Below are 13205 nucleotides of genomic sequence, written 5' to 3' on the forward strand. Positions count from 1 at the left end.
TTTCACATGTACTCTTCCATTTCATCCTTCCTGAAGTCCTATTATTTTTATTTCACAGTTAAGGAAACTGAGACAGTATATGGAAACTCTTTGCAACCTCTAAAGCATATTAAACAAAAGAAAGCTATTGTCTTAAATATCCCTATAGTATACTTTCCCCTCTCAGTTTGACCTAAGTCCAGCAAATGCTAGCACCATTCAAAGTCCAAATTTGTGTTTTGCTCTATTTGTTTGAAAATGTTCCCTTTCGCCATCCAAGGTTGCCTGAGGATACGATGATGGTGACGGTGGTGTATGATAACTCTGAGGCAACAGAGCTCTGTGCAGATCAGCACCTCTACCTCATGCCCATAGCAAAATTGATTATCAATGTAAGGCTCCCAGAGAGTACAGAAACTATGAGGCCTTTCTTGAGCTGGGAAGTTCTTGACCAGCTGAAGAGGCTGATTTGCCCTGATCAGTTAGTTCACCACAGTTCAACTCCAAGAGTATGAAGGATTTCATCCGATCCCAGGGGGAGGCTTAAACACAAAGTTTGGTTTTTAGATCCTGAAGGCAAAATTACATGGGAATATCATCAAGCTAAATGGATTGAAATCAGACTTAAAAGTAGTGGCTACAGATGCCCAGGGACAGTGGGAGCACTTTCCGAAGGAACAGGAGGCCCCATCAAGTGACAGGGCTGATGAGCTGGACCACAATAAGAGCCTGGATTCCACACATTTTGAAGGCTTGCCTGGCAAGTGGTTTGCACCTAAAGGTTCCACTGGGGGGAAGCCATGTGTAAAGATCCTACAGGTGGTCATTGAGAATTTTGGGAAGATCAAGAATGTGGATATTTCTATGTTTAACCCCTACAGAGAGGTAATGAATGGTGGAAGCTTTGGGGGTTTTAGCTTCAGCATGCAGACATTTGAGGCCTTTGTACAGTACTAGGAGTCAGCTGACTTCATAAAAGCCATGGAGACCCTTTGAGGGATGAAGCTGATGCTTAAAGGGGATGGTGGGAAAGCTCTGGCATGTAACATTAAGGTAAGAAGTAGCCAGAGTTTCTTTTATTTCTTACTGTTGAGGTAAAAGCTACAAGGAAGCATCTAGAATAAATTTCCTTAGACTCCACTGGGCTCTGATCAATAGCTCATGTAAAGATTTGTGTTGTCATTAATAAATGGATGTTTAGGAAGAAAAATAATCCTAATTTAAACATTCTTTTGTTATCAGGCAAGCTGCCAGCTGGGATTTTAAGTGATTGTTGTTATAATCTGGGGTTCTGCCATAACTTCTTGAAGGCATTAAAATATGTTTCATGGCTCTTATCGAAGTATCTCATGTGCTTATTCTAGTTGACAATCTGCTGAGAGAGAGTTTGAAATCACAAGGAGAAATATTTTCTCTCTCTTTATTATTGAGATCACAAATTATATTTTCAAGATGCCTGATAGGTAAATTGCTAAAACATAATTCCAACAAACTTGGATTATTTCCTTTCAAACTACACTCAGCCAGTCTAGTCATGTCACCTTTTTAATGTCTGACTGCTTAGTCATCTCTTTCTTGAAATCTTAATCCAGCAGAGGAAAGGATGCTGCTAAAGCCTCCTTTTTCTCTAAATTAATCTTTAGCATGAATTTAGACTTTTAGCTTAAGTAGCTTCCTATGTATGAATGTGTGTAGGTGTGTTATGTGTGAAGATATTTCTGTTAAAATTTACATTTTAAAATTATGAGCTACTCAGTCAGACAAAAGATACAGCAAATACTATAATGACCACCCATATATACCAGTGCCCAGCTGCCCAGCTTGTGCCTATCAGAGCCTGTGCCTGATGATGGCATTGTGATGTCACCTGTGACAGTTAAGTGAGCTCCTCAAGGTTCTGCCAAAGAAAATCCTGAAGCCCACAAGACTGTTAGGGAGGCTCAGCGGAAGTAGTAGAACAGTGTGGGTACTAGGATATAGAGATAATATTTTTAATTCATTTGGTTTTGAATTGCCCATGCCCAAATTAGTTTTATTTCTGTGGCCTGAGACACAATGGCCAACTTTTATAATGAAACTTTGAAATATTTGGGGTCAGGTTATGTATGATACAACCAAACACTTCCGTAAGGAGTTGTTTGGAGGCAAAATCAGGAAAGGCTAAGATTACAAGAACTGGAGGAAGAAAGCAAAGAAAAGAAGAGAGATCAGGAAGAGTCTGTAAGGTAAGGAGACCAACTTTAACAACGAGGGTGTTGTACTTTTGATTTATGGATTTATCTCTTTGGATGAATGGCTAGACTTGATAGAAAGATTACATAGAGGTGGGAGGAGACAGGAATTGGCTCAGATTGGAGAACTGCACGTAGTTCTTTCAGCAGTGCTATTACAAAGCCCAAAATGACAAAAACAGTTGAAAACAAGAGACTTTAAAAGACAACATCCTTGTTAGGGAGAACAAGTAGTGAGAAATAATGGACTAGCCTGATTAAGCTAAAATGATTTTTTTAAAAGGACCAGGAACTTTTATAGTGAAAATTCTAGGCTGATTAAGCTAAAATGATTTTTAAAAAAGGGCCAGGAACTTTTATAGTGAAAATTCTAGCCTACCAAATTTTTTAAAAGATACCAATTTACCTAAAATTTACCAACTTTTACCTAGCTTACCAATCTAAAATGCTTTTTAATTAAACTTCTTTTCAGGTCTAGAAGAGGTTTTCTTCAACAGGATGGTCAATATTCAAACTAACTCATAGGCAAGAAGGTATGGATTGATTTATTGGGACTATATTTCTTGTTGGGCTAAGTTCTTTCTGTGAACCTTTATTCCTTTGAACTTATCATTGTTTCCCAATTTAGGAGCTTGAGACTACAAAGTACTATTGGATTGTCAAAGCTTTTCCAAGGTACAAATGGGCCAGAACTTCTGGGCTCTGAAAACCAGTTTTACCTCCTGGCCCCTCCCCTTGCATGTTTATTCTTTCAGTTTTTCTTGTAAATTACAGCCATTCAAAAAGGGAGATAAAGAGTATCTTTCCTTGTGTCTCTCACTTTTTTAGCTGTTGAGGTGAAAGGACTTACTTGAGGTCATGTCTGTGAAACTTGGCCAGAGGTTGTGGCTAGTCAATGTAACTATTCCCCCAAAATTTCTGAACCGAACATGCAGTTTAGATAATCCTCCAGCTTTTGGGCTAAGTTCTCACTCAGATAATTGTCCTTTTTTGTTTCTTTCCCCATGTTTCCATAGGGCCTAACCAAAACAGTTTATATTTTCAGAAAACAGAGGTTAAAAAAAAGCCCATACTCAGTGGATAGAGCGTCAGCCTGCGGACTCAAGGGTTCCAGGTTCGATTCCGGTCAAGGGCATGTACCTTGGTTGCGGGCACATCCCCAGTAGGGTGTGTGCAGGAGGCAGCTGATCGATGTTTCTCTCTCATCGATGTTTCTAACTCTCTCTCCCTCTCCCTTCCTCTCTGTAAAAAAATCAATCAAATATATATTTTTTAAAAGCCCATAATCTTTTAATCCAGTATGTTTTTTAAATTTATTTTTTATTTTTTATTGATTTCAGAGAGGAAGGGAGAGGGAGAGAGAGATAGAAACATCAATGACGAGAGAAAATCATTAATCAGCTGCCTCCTGCACGGCCCCTACTGGGGATCAAGCCCGCAACCCAGCATGTGCCCTTGACTGGAATCGAACCTGGGACCTTTCAGTCCGCAGGTAGACGCTCTAACCACTGAGACAAACCAGCTAGGGCACCAATATGTTATTTTATGATAGTGTACTGTGTTATAATATATATGAAGGACCAATTCTCACCCTTAAGGTTTCTGAGTGCCTTGACTTACCTTTATCTGCCTATGTAAAACCAGCTCATGGAAGGTTTTGATCTCAAGAAAAACGAAATCATTACTGTGAAAGCTGGTCCAGTAATCCATGACTGTGGTTTGAGAAAGTGGAGACTAGAGGCCCCTCCTTCAAATTCTGTAATCTTTTTTTGTAAGGTCTCCTGTACTTGCTTCTAATTAATCAACTCAATTATGTGTCTTTCTCTTTTGATGGATGCATCACAGTGTCTTTTGTCTCTGCCAGGCCCTGGGGTTAGCAGTGAGAGATTCCTACAAACCTAAATGATTTGTTGTCTGTCCATGTTGCCCCCTTCTCTTCCCACCCACAGTGGTGAAGGAGTGGGGAAGAGAGCAGATGCCAAATAAATACCTTCTGAATAGTTGTCCTTTAATCATTGTCCAGAAAAAGAAAGGAGGAGAGGAAAGCCCAGGAAGAGAGGAAGAAGGCCAGGCTCAGGAGGTGACCCCTGAAGGGACAGACACCAGCAAAGGAAGCGGGACAGAGACAAAGCTGAGCCGCCTGGAGAGCCCAACTCTTCGGAGGAGTGAGAGGAGAGGAAGTTCCTACGGGCTCAAGGCAGGTGGAGGCCACTTGATTGCTACTGGTGCTCCTGAGGAAAATTGCAATAAGGCTCTTTCCCATTTATTCATTATTCAGTTTTGGTAGGAGACACAACCCTTCCAGTTAAGCTACCAACTATTTAAAATAGATTCTATGGAAGGCACATTGCAGTTTATTTTCAATAGGCTGATCTCTAGTAACCCCAATTATGGGTTTCCAAAAGGTGTACCCAAATTCTCTCAAGGAGTTGTGTCTCACCTTTGCCATCTGTCACACACGTTGTGTTCCTAAACTTCAAGACAGTTTTACCCAGGGCAGTATAGCTAGCATATCTACTTTTCTAGGTTCCTAATGGATGTAACAGAAAATGCCAGGGGAAGAAATGGATGGTGTGGGTGTTAGTTTTGTAGTCTTCCATTAACTTTACATGTCCATGTATCTGTAACAGTTTGAATGAGAAGGGAGAGTCTTGAACAGATAGCTTTGTATAGCAAGCTCATGTTAATTAGTCTTAAAGTATTTGCTGAGGAATTTCTCATATCACACAGCAATTGTTTTATTTGGAAAGTTCCAATTTTGGAACTTCTTTTCCCTCCACTCACTGACCTCTTAAAGATAACCAGACTTAGTAGATGTCCCAGAGTAAAGGTCAGAAAGGCTCCCAAACTGATCATTTAAAAATCCATATTCAGTGTTTGTTTTTTAAAAATATATTTTTATTGATTTCAGAGAGAAAGGGAAAGGGAAAGAGAGATAGGAACATCAATGATAAGAGAGAATCATTGATCAGTTGCCCCACACTGGGAATCAAGCCTGCAACCCAGGCATGTGCCCTGACCAGGAATTGAACTGTGATCTCCTGGTTCATAGGTCGATGCTCAACCACTGAGCCATGCTGGCCGGGCCATATTCAGTGTTTTTAAATACTATACAAAGGGTAAATGGCATTAGTTGAGTTGATTTAATGTATATTTGAAATCTCAGTCTTCTCATAATGTGAACAATCAGTGAAACCAGGATCAGAAAAATATTGCATTTCCACTTATAATAAGGGTAGCTGGATCTTTTAAAGTTTAACTTAATAACCACTGAAGAATTTCTCTTTAAATGTGAATGATGCCTAATTCTTGGCCCCATTGATACCTTATACTGATTACGCAATTCCCATATTCTAATCCTAGTTAATGGGTAAGCACTATGCCATGATTTGCACTAGGTGTCAGTAGAAGCACTGTATAAACTCCCCCAGCAGGGTGGGATTGTAGCACCACAGATAGAACCGTTGTCATTGGCCACATTTTCTACTTTCTGTGTTGCTTCTGACTGAGGGTGGGCAGAAACACCCTCATCGGCAATCCATAGGAAAAAAACTGGGATGAAAAACAGAAAGACAGGTTACCTTTCAAGTCAGTTGACTCTCTTATAGACACGTTTCACCAGTTTTGTTTTGTTTTTGTTCTAGGATTTTCTGGGAGGGCTATAGGGCATTTCTAATTCCTCTTCATACCCCCAGTTTGTGAACAAATAACAAAAGGGTCATGTGCTTTGAAAGTATGTAAATAGTGGTGTCTTGTAATATAAGGATGGCACAAATCTAGTAAAAGCAGTTCATATTAGACTGAGACATTTAATTTTATACCTCCTGTTTCCTAGTACAACAGTGTTCCTAATTTGGATTGATCCTAGGTGGTATTAGAAACCTGTTACAAAAATGGTAGAAATCCAAATTTTCTTTGAACATTTTTATTTGTTTAGTTTTTTTATATCAGACTTTTAACCTTTTTCTTTGAAGGAACCCACACAGTTTAACCCACAAGAAGTAGATGTTGCAGGCCCTGAAGCTACTCATGGTCTGGGGAATTCATTGGAAACTCTAAAGAAAGAAAAGTTAAATACCCAATATCTTCAAAATCAGGAGAAAGTGCCAAGATACAGGTTGCCAGTTTAGATAATAAATTAAAACAAAAAATGGAGGAAAGAAATAGGGCTCAGTTACATGAATCTTCCCTTCATTGTAGAAAAAATGGAAATGATTCAGTCAGAAAAAAGGGAACTGGACAATTATTCACCAATGAATACAATGACATTTTTGACTTTGACCAGGATTCCTTGCAGATTACATTAATTCAAGGTCAGCCTCCTGAGAAGGAAGACCACCTCAGATTATCTGAGCAAGGCCATGGCAATAAAAACCATGAAACATGTGACCTCATTGACTTTCTATTAAACCATTATTATCACACTCCAAAATATCCTTCTATCTGTCTAGAACCAAGTCACCCAACAAGCACATGTCAGTGGCAGAGATCTGTCCATGCTACAGGAAATGGATTTCAAATCAATTTGAGAAAGTACAAATGTGACTCAACCAGTCAAATGCAAAACCTGCATACTCAGGGTCCTGTGCAAAACCCACAAAATAGAGCAGAAGTTTATTATGCCAAAGGATGTTCTAAGGAGTTTAAAAATCAGCCCAAGGACACAACCAGTGAAGCTGATGATCAGTTGACCCCAGCTGATGGAAAGGGCCATCTGTTGGAAAAGACCCATGCTTACCAGGTCAAAGATTCCAAATCCGGAAGTCAAAGCCAATTTTCCTCGCCCAAAAGGTCAGCAGAGTTGGAGTTGGCAGATTTCCTCGAGGAAATTAGTAGTGATTCTGAATGCTTCAATGAAACCCTCATCATAAACAAAGAGGAGGAAGAGAAATCTGTGGCCATATATGAAAATGCATCTGAAAGAGGATCTCTCGATGCTGAAGCCATCACTAACATTCAAGAAATTAGATCAAGTCAGCCGACCTTGTATTCGAAGTGTAAACATTTTGAGGAGGAGAAACACTCTAAATACCAGTTTAGGAAACAGGTCAAGAGGTTCAAGTATGAACGAAGATGTTCATGGCTTGAGGGTGAAAACAATTTCATGAGAGTTGAGAACAGCAACAGGAAAAGGAAGAAAAGGCTAGGCCCCAAATACATGTTTGGTCAGGGCAACTACCGCAAGTCCAGTTCTGGTTACCTAAGAAAGAGGAGGTGGTTCCGTTATAATACATTTTACCAGAGAGTGAACTACAGGCTCTTTCGTGCTCCAACAACATCATCAAAATTTACTAATGCTTTCTATTCAAGGCGTTTTCCCCAAAGAAGACAGACTATATGGAAGACAAGATATAACCAGAATGTAAGAAGATTCACAAGACATGAGAATTCTACACATTTCAGGCCAACTTCTGATAATTATAATATTAGATATAACACCCAGGAGTACTCTGGCTATAGAAGCTATTTACAAAACAACTAAAGCAATTCTTTATACTTTTAAATGCTTTAAAGGTCTCTTAGATCAGGAATACCCTTATTCACAATAAACAATTTGCAAAAAGAACATTTAAAACCAAGTATAGCTGTGTAGTTAGCAACAACAAGAGCGAGAGAGCAACATTTAAAAGCTTGAGCAAGGTCAATTGAAAAACCTTGTTTCCCTTGCCAAACTATAAAACATGGGTCAAAATCATTGCAGGTGCGTTGGCAAGCTTTGGAAATACAAAACATCCAGTTTCTGAAAGTTGGTAAAACAATGTGCTTGCAAAACTTCCTGATCTAAGAGCAGACATTTCTACAGTTCAACTATAACTTTAATTTGGTGCCATCGAAAGAGCAAATTAACGATGAAAAGTATTGAGATAGCCTCTTTGACCCTTTAGCTATCGTAAGGTCATCATTTAGTATTTATCTTCAAAGAGGACAATAGCGGATAAGGATCTTTTCACGTGTTCTTTGATTTCGTCAGAACACCATGTACAACAAACTTTCTTACCTTTCATCTAGAAACAACTATGTATAAAAGAAATGAGACAACAGCTAGAACATAGACTTCTTCATATCATTAGAGGTTTTCATGAGCACCCATCAGAAGGAAATTAATCTTCTTAATATGTTCATAGTACTCAGAGTTTTCCTTTTAGAAACAAAGTATTGGAAGAAGCATCTAAAAGGGGCTCAGATTGTCCTTTGAGTCTTAAAGGGACAGTGGACTATTAGCAGAGTTGTTTTTGAAGAACCCTATGACATTCCAGCCTAGAAAAGCAACAGGATTGAAGTGATACAACCAGTGGGACTTGCAAAAGGGAATATTGAAAGATCCTCGGGCACTTGAGAAGACATGACAGTATTCCATTTCAGGTTACATAATCCTTTCAGGGTTGGATGACATCAGTTTGTAAAAAGCCACTGGATAGCCCCAAAATGACTTTAAAACAGTAACAAGTGCCTCCTCAATCCTCAATAATGCCATGGAGTTAGGAAGAGTCAAAGGCAATGCCCATAGTTTTCTAGCTGGGGAAAGTCATATGTGTGCCAGATTTGTAAACTCTTAAGCAATTTATCTTTTTACCTACTGTTTTTGGGAGTTCTTGAATATGTTTTTTTACATTGAGATATTTTACAGATTCGTAAAGACTTACTGAAGTGCATGTTATGTTGAAAGCTTGACTGATTCATTCTGCCTTATGTTGGATTTAGAACCTCAGGGCCAGTAGATGACCTTTTATCTCCAACAAAGCTATACCCGACTTAGCAACTGAAGACATTGATAAGATCAGATTACCAGCAGCAAAAAATGGTGACTTTAACCTATAGAAGTATTAGAAGGCAACATTTTCATACCACATGATTCATTTGCAATAGTCCTAACTTGATAGAACAGTACCAGCTGGTAAAGCCAAGGTAGAATGCCAATCGATGTGGTTGCCCAGAGTGAGAGGCACAACTTGTATTCATAACCAGCCTCTTGAGCAACCTGATATCTGAAGGGGCTAGAAAATCTCATTTATCTAAGGTGAGAGCCACGTGTTGTTTCATTAATGTCTTCTAATCACATTCAATAGAAGTATGCTAGTACATGCAAAAGTTCAGAAGTGAATGTAGCAAAGCAGGTTATGTTTACTATTAAGATAATAACCAACAAATGAGTTGTTGACTGTTTTCTTCAATTCTACTTTCAAGCCAGTTATTCTACCATCAAAACTAGGTTTGGCTTGTCAAATCTGAAAAATCGCTCATGGGGCAAATGCCTTTTCTCTTCTGAAGACTGGCATTGACTATTAAAGTTCAAAGTACTGTTGTCCAAGCAGCCTTTTAAAACTATTAATGGCTTGTACTTTGTCAGACAACTTTCTGCAACCAGGTATTATTCTCTTTCAATGAGACCCTGCCTGTTTATTTTCTCATGTTTCATGCCATTGAAACAAGGTTATGGGTTTATAATGAAAAACAGATATGTTCTGAATACAAAAACACCTCAATTTCTTATTTGATCATTTTTCTTTGTAGAGCTTTTAGTCATGGAAACAATCTGCTGCTCATAAAGACATAAAATAATAAAAATAGTTTAAAATAGTATGTGCACATTTTTTGTATAATAGAGCTGGTGCTAAGTTAGATCTGTGTAATAATTTCTGTCTTGTTTTGTTTTGTTTGCTAACTAAATACCATCCTGGGGCCTAGAAGAAAATAAAAATGCTGGTTTTATGTTTACTTTTGGAACAACCTTGGGTTTTTATGTCTTGTTGTAACACATTCTAGATTTAACTAAACCTCTTTTTGTTGTGTAGGACTTAAATATGGAAGAGAATAATTGTACTTTTCAACTGAATGACTTAGTAGGGAATGGAACAGAACTGAAAATACTATCATTACTTTCTATTAGTTAACATTGTTATTCTTTGTTGTGCTGTTATTCAACTGGGTCAAAAGTGTTTTCTCATATCTGTTTTCTATGTCCTATGAAGTAAGGGCCTGAACTTTAAAATTGTTCTCATATTTTTCATTGTATGTGCTGCTGATAGTGTTTTAAGAAAGCTCAGAATTTGTCAAGATATTTTTGTCAATTTGTTTGAATTGCTCAGGTAGAAAGCCATGCAAACTGGTAATTTTGAAAATAAGAACCAAATAAATGTATTTGTATTTATTACAATACAGTTTAAATGTTAACTTTTAAATAAATGCTGATAATTCCATGCTACTGTCTACCTATAGAATGCTGCCTTGCATTAATATTGCTAACCATTTGTACTGTTAAAGAAATAATACACATTCAATTTTCAGATAGATTAAAGATAAAATTGTTATAGTGAATAGAGTCTTGGTTCATTTACCATATTATTGGCTGCAATGTTGGACATCTACAATAACATTTTCTTCTTTTCAAATGTTTTTATTGATTTTAGAGAGAGAGGAAGGGGGTGGGAGAGAAACATTAATTGGCTGCCTCCTGCATATCCCCTACTGGGGATCAAGTATGAAACTGAGGAATGTGCTCTGATCAGGAATTGAACAAGTGACCTCTCAGTGCATGGGACAATACCCAACCAACCGAACCACACTGGCCAGGACACTACAATAACATTTTCTATGAAAATATACATCTCTACTTTCAATATTGTTTCTATGTACCTTGTCCCTTTATGATGCTAGTTAATGGAAATTGACTTTCAGAGATCATGAAACCACAGTTTTATTTTCATTTTGGATAAATTGAAATTAAGATATTGGAACTTATGATTCTTCTCCCCTCAACCAAAGTTTTACCAGTGCTATGGAAAGGTAGCAAAAGGACTTCATGGAATCTCATCTCATCCCTTCAGCCATTGGTGGAAGTAATAAAGTTATGCAATGTCAAAAAATAAGTGTGGATGTGGGCTGGGTGTCTAGTCAGGTGGGAAGTCTAGACAGTTATGCAGTGTCCCAAAACAGGTGTGGATGTGAGCTGAGTTAACTGTTCTTTCACATGAAATGTACAGCAAACTACCTCTAAGTATCCTATATAATAAAAGCCTAATATGCAAGTTGTCCCCTTGGGCAGCTGGGAGATCAACCAGGAGTTTGACCGCTCACTATGACTTGCGCTGATCACCAGGAGGCGTCAACAAAGCAGCGCTGGCAGTGGGCGGCAGTGGAGGCACTGCTGGCCCCAATGGACCCCTATAAGAGTGGGACCATGGTGGGATGGTGGAGCAGGTGAGCTGGTAGCGCGAGGCCAAGGTGGGTGCAATTGGGGCCTGATAGCCCCACCAATCGCCCTGCAGATGGAGACCAGTGGCAGTGGCGGGGGGTGGGACCACCACCCGGCTCCCAGGCGCTGAGGGACCTGGGCTTCGGGGAGGAGGCCTGGCCCCAATTGATCTCCCCGCAGGCAGGATGGTGGAGCAGGTGAGGGGGCGGTGCCAGGCCAAGGCGGGGTTCCAGGCGGGGCTGCAGGGCTGCAATGCTGTGGGCAAGAGCTGGGGCCCAATCCCCACAGGCCACCCTGAGGGACCCTACCCGTGCACGAATTCGTGCACCAGGCCTCTAGTTATTTATATAAGGAAGGCAGAGTGTCCATTCTGGGCACTTGAGAGCCGAAAGAGTCCTTTTTGGGTTCAAAGAGCTCTTTGTGAAATAGCAAGGACTGTATGGATGCTTTTTCTGAATCTTGGGTTTGCCCTCTGAGGTAAGGTAAATGTGACAGTATGTAGAGAAGTCACAAATTTGTGTAGATACTGAAAACACTTAGAATATGCTGCTTCAGACCCAGAGATGCTGATTGTGAGAACAGTGTTTCTGCAGGAGTTGGACAAAAGTAGGTGGAGAGCAAACATGTTCACCTGACACTTTCCCCACTGGCCCATAGTGGTTCCCTCATCTTCTTGAATTGCCTTTCACATAAAATGGCTTATAAATATGTGAACTGGATGTGTAATGTCTTTAGATTCAAGTCCTAGCTTACAATAATATCCTTTTACATGTAGTCAGTACAATGTTGATTTAGTTCTGAATGGAGGGAAATCAGGCTATTTGGGATTGAAGCTTTAACCTGGCATTAGACAAACCCATTTAACTTCGTAAAACGAGTAGCCTAATCTTAACATCTAAATGATTTCAGGCTGCAAAGGTGGCCCAAGTTCATCTCCCACTCCCTCCCCCAAAGCATATGGTGGTAAAACAGGTTGCTTGGCACAAAACGGGCAATTTATTTGTTGAATGAAATCTAGTTGGGGAAAAGGGCACATTTAAATAAAAAACCAGGTTAATAATATGGTTTAATAACAAAAACATGCTGTGAGCCCTCTTTCATTCAGGGACTACATCTCTTATAAGAAAACTTCCAACATTAAACATTAAAAGGCCAAAACACTAATATTCAGAGTAATCATTTGTGTATGTTTATACAACTGATTATATATGCAAATCTAATATCCCCCTTTTGACATGAAGTGAATGAACTTTGCTACTCTAAGGATTCTTGACTACTTAACTGATCAGATGGTACATGAAAACAAAACTTTGCCTGGTTGGATAGCTCAGTGGGTTAGAGCATCATCCCGATACCCCAAGGTTGCCGGTTTGATCCCTAGTCTGGTCACATACAAGGAGCGACTGATGAATTCATAAATAAGTAGAACAAAAAAATTGATTTAAAAAAACCTCAAAACTCTACCTTGGCATTTGGTAGCAATCCCTTCAATAAAATTATCCCTTTATATCCTTGCTATATAAAGACCTAAGGCAGAGGTCTGCCTTTGAGTTTAGAAAGTTCTTATTTAAAGAGGCAGAATTTGACAAGTCACAAAAAATCAATTCAATCCACTATTTCTTAACAGCTGGTATTTGGTATGTGGTGGGAGGCTTCTATGAAGTTTTGCCCCTTTATTTGTTTCTCCTGAAATACAAAAAAAATCACTCAAAAGTGAAAATCTTAGTATTTAAGCTAAAGTAAAGTGATTAATCTGGTTCCTTATATTTTTTTTTTTAAATAAAACAATCCACCACACTATA

At 39.0% G+C, this 13205-nt stretch overlaps 1 pseudogene; it reads left to right on the top strand.

Annotated features, from left to right (window-relative positions):
- The first annotated feature begins 275 nt into the window (after window positions 1–275).
- On the top strand, window positions 276–7692 carry LOC102263454 (annotated as a pseudogene).
- Window positions 7693–13205: the final 5513 nt, after the last annotated feature.

This window comes from Myotis brandtii, unplaced genomic scaffold (genome assembly GCF_000412655.1).
Source record: "Myotis brandtii unplaced genomic scaffold, ASM41265v1 scaffold126, whole genome shotgun sequence".
Classification (NCBI taxonomy): Eukaryota; Metazoa; Chordata; class Mammalia; order Chiroptera; family Vespertilionidae; genus Myotis; species Myotis brandtii.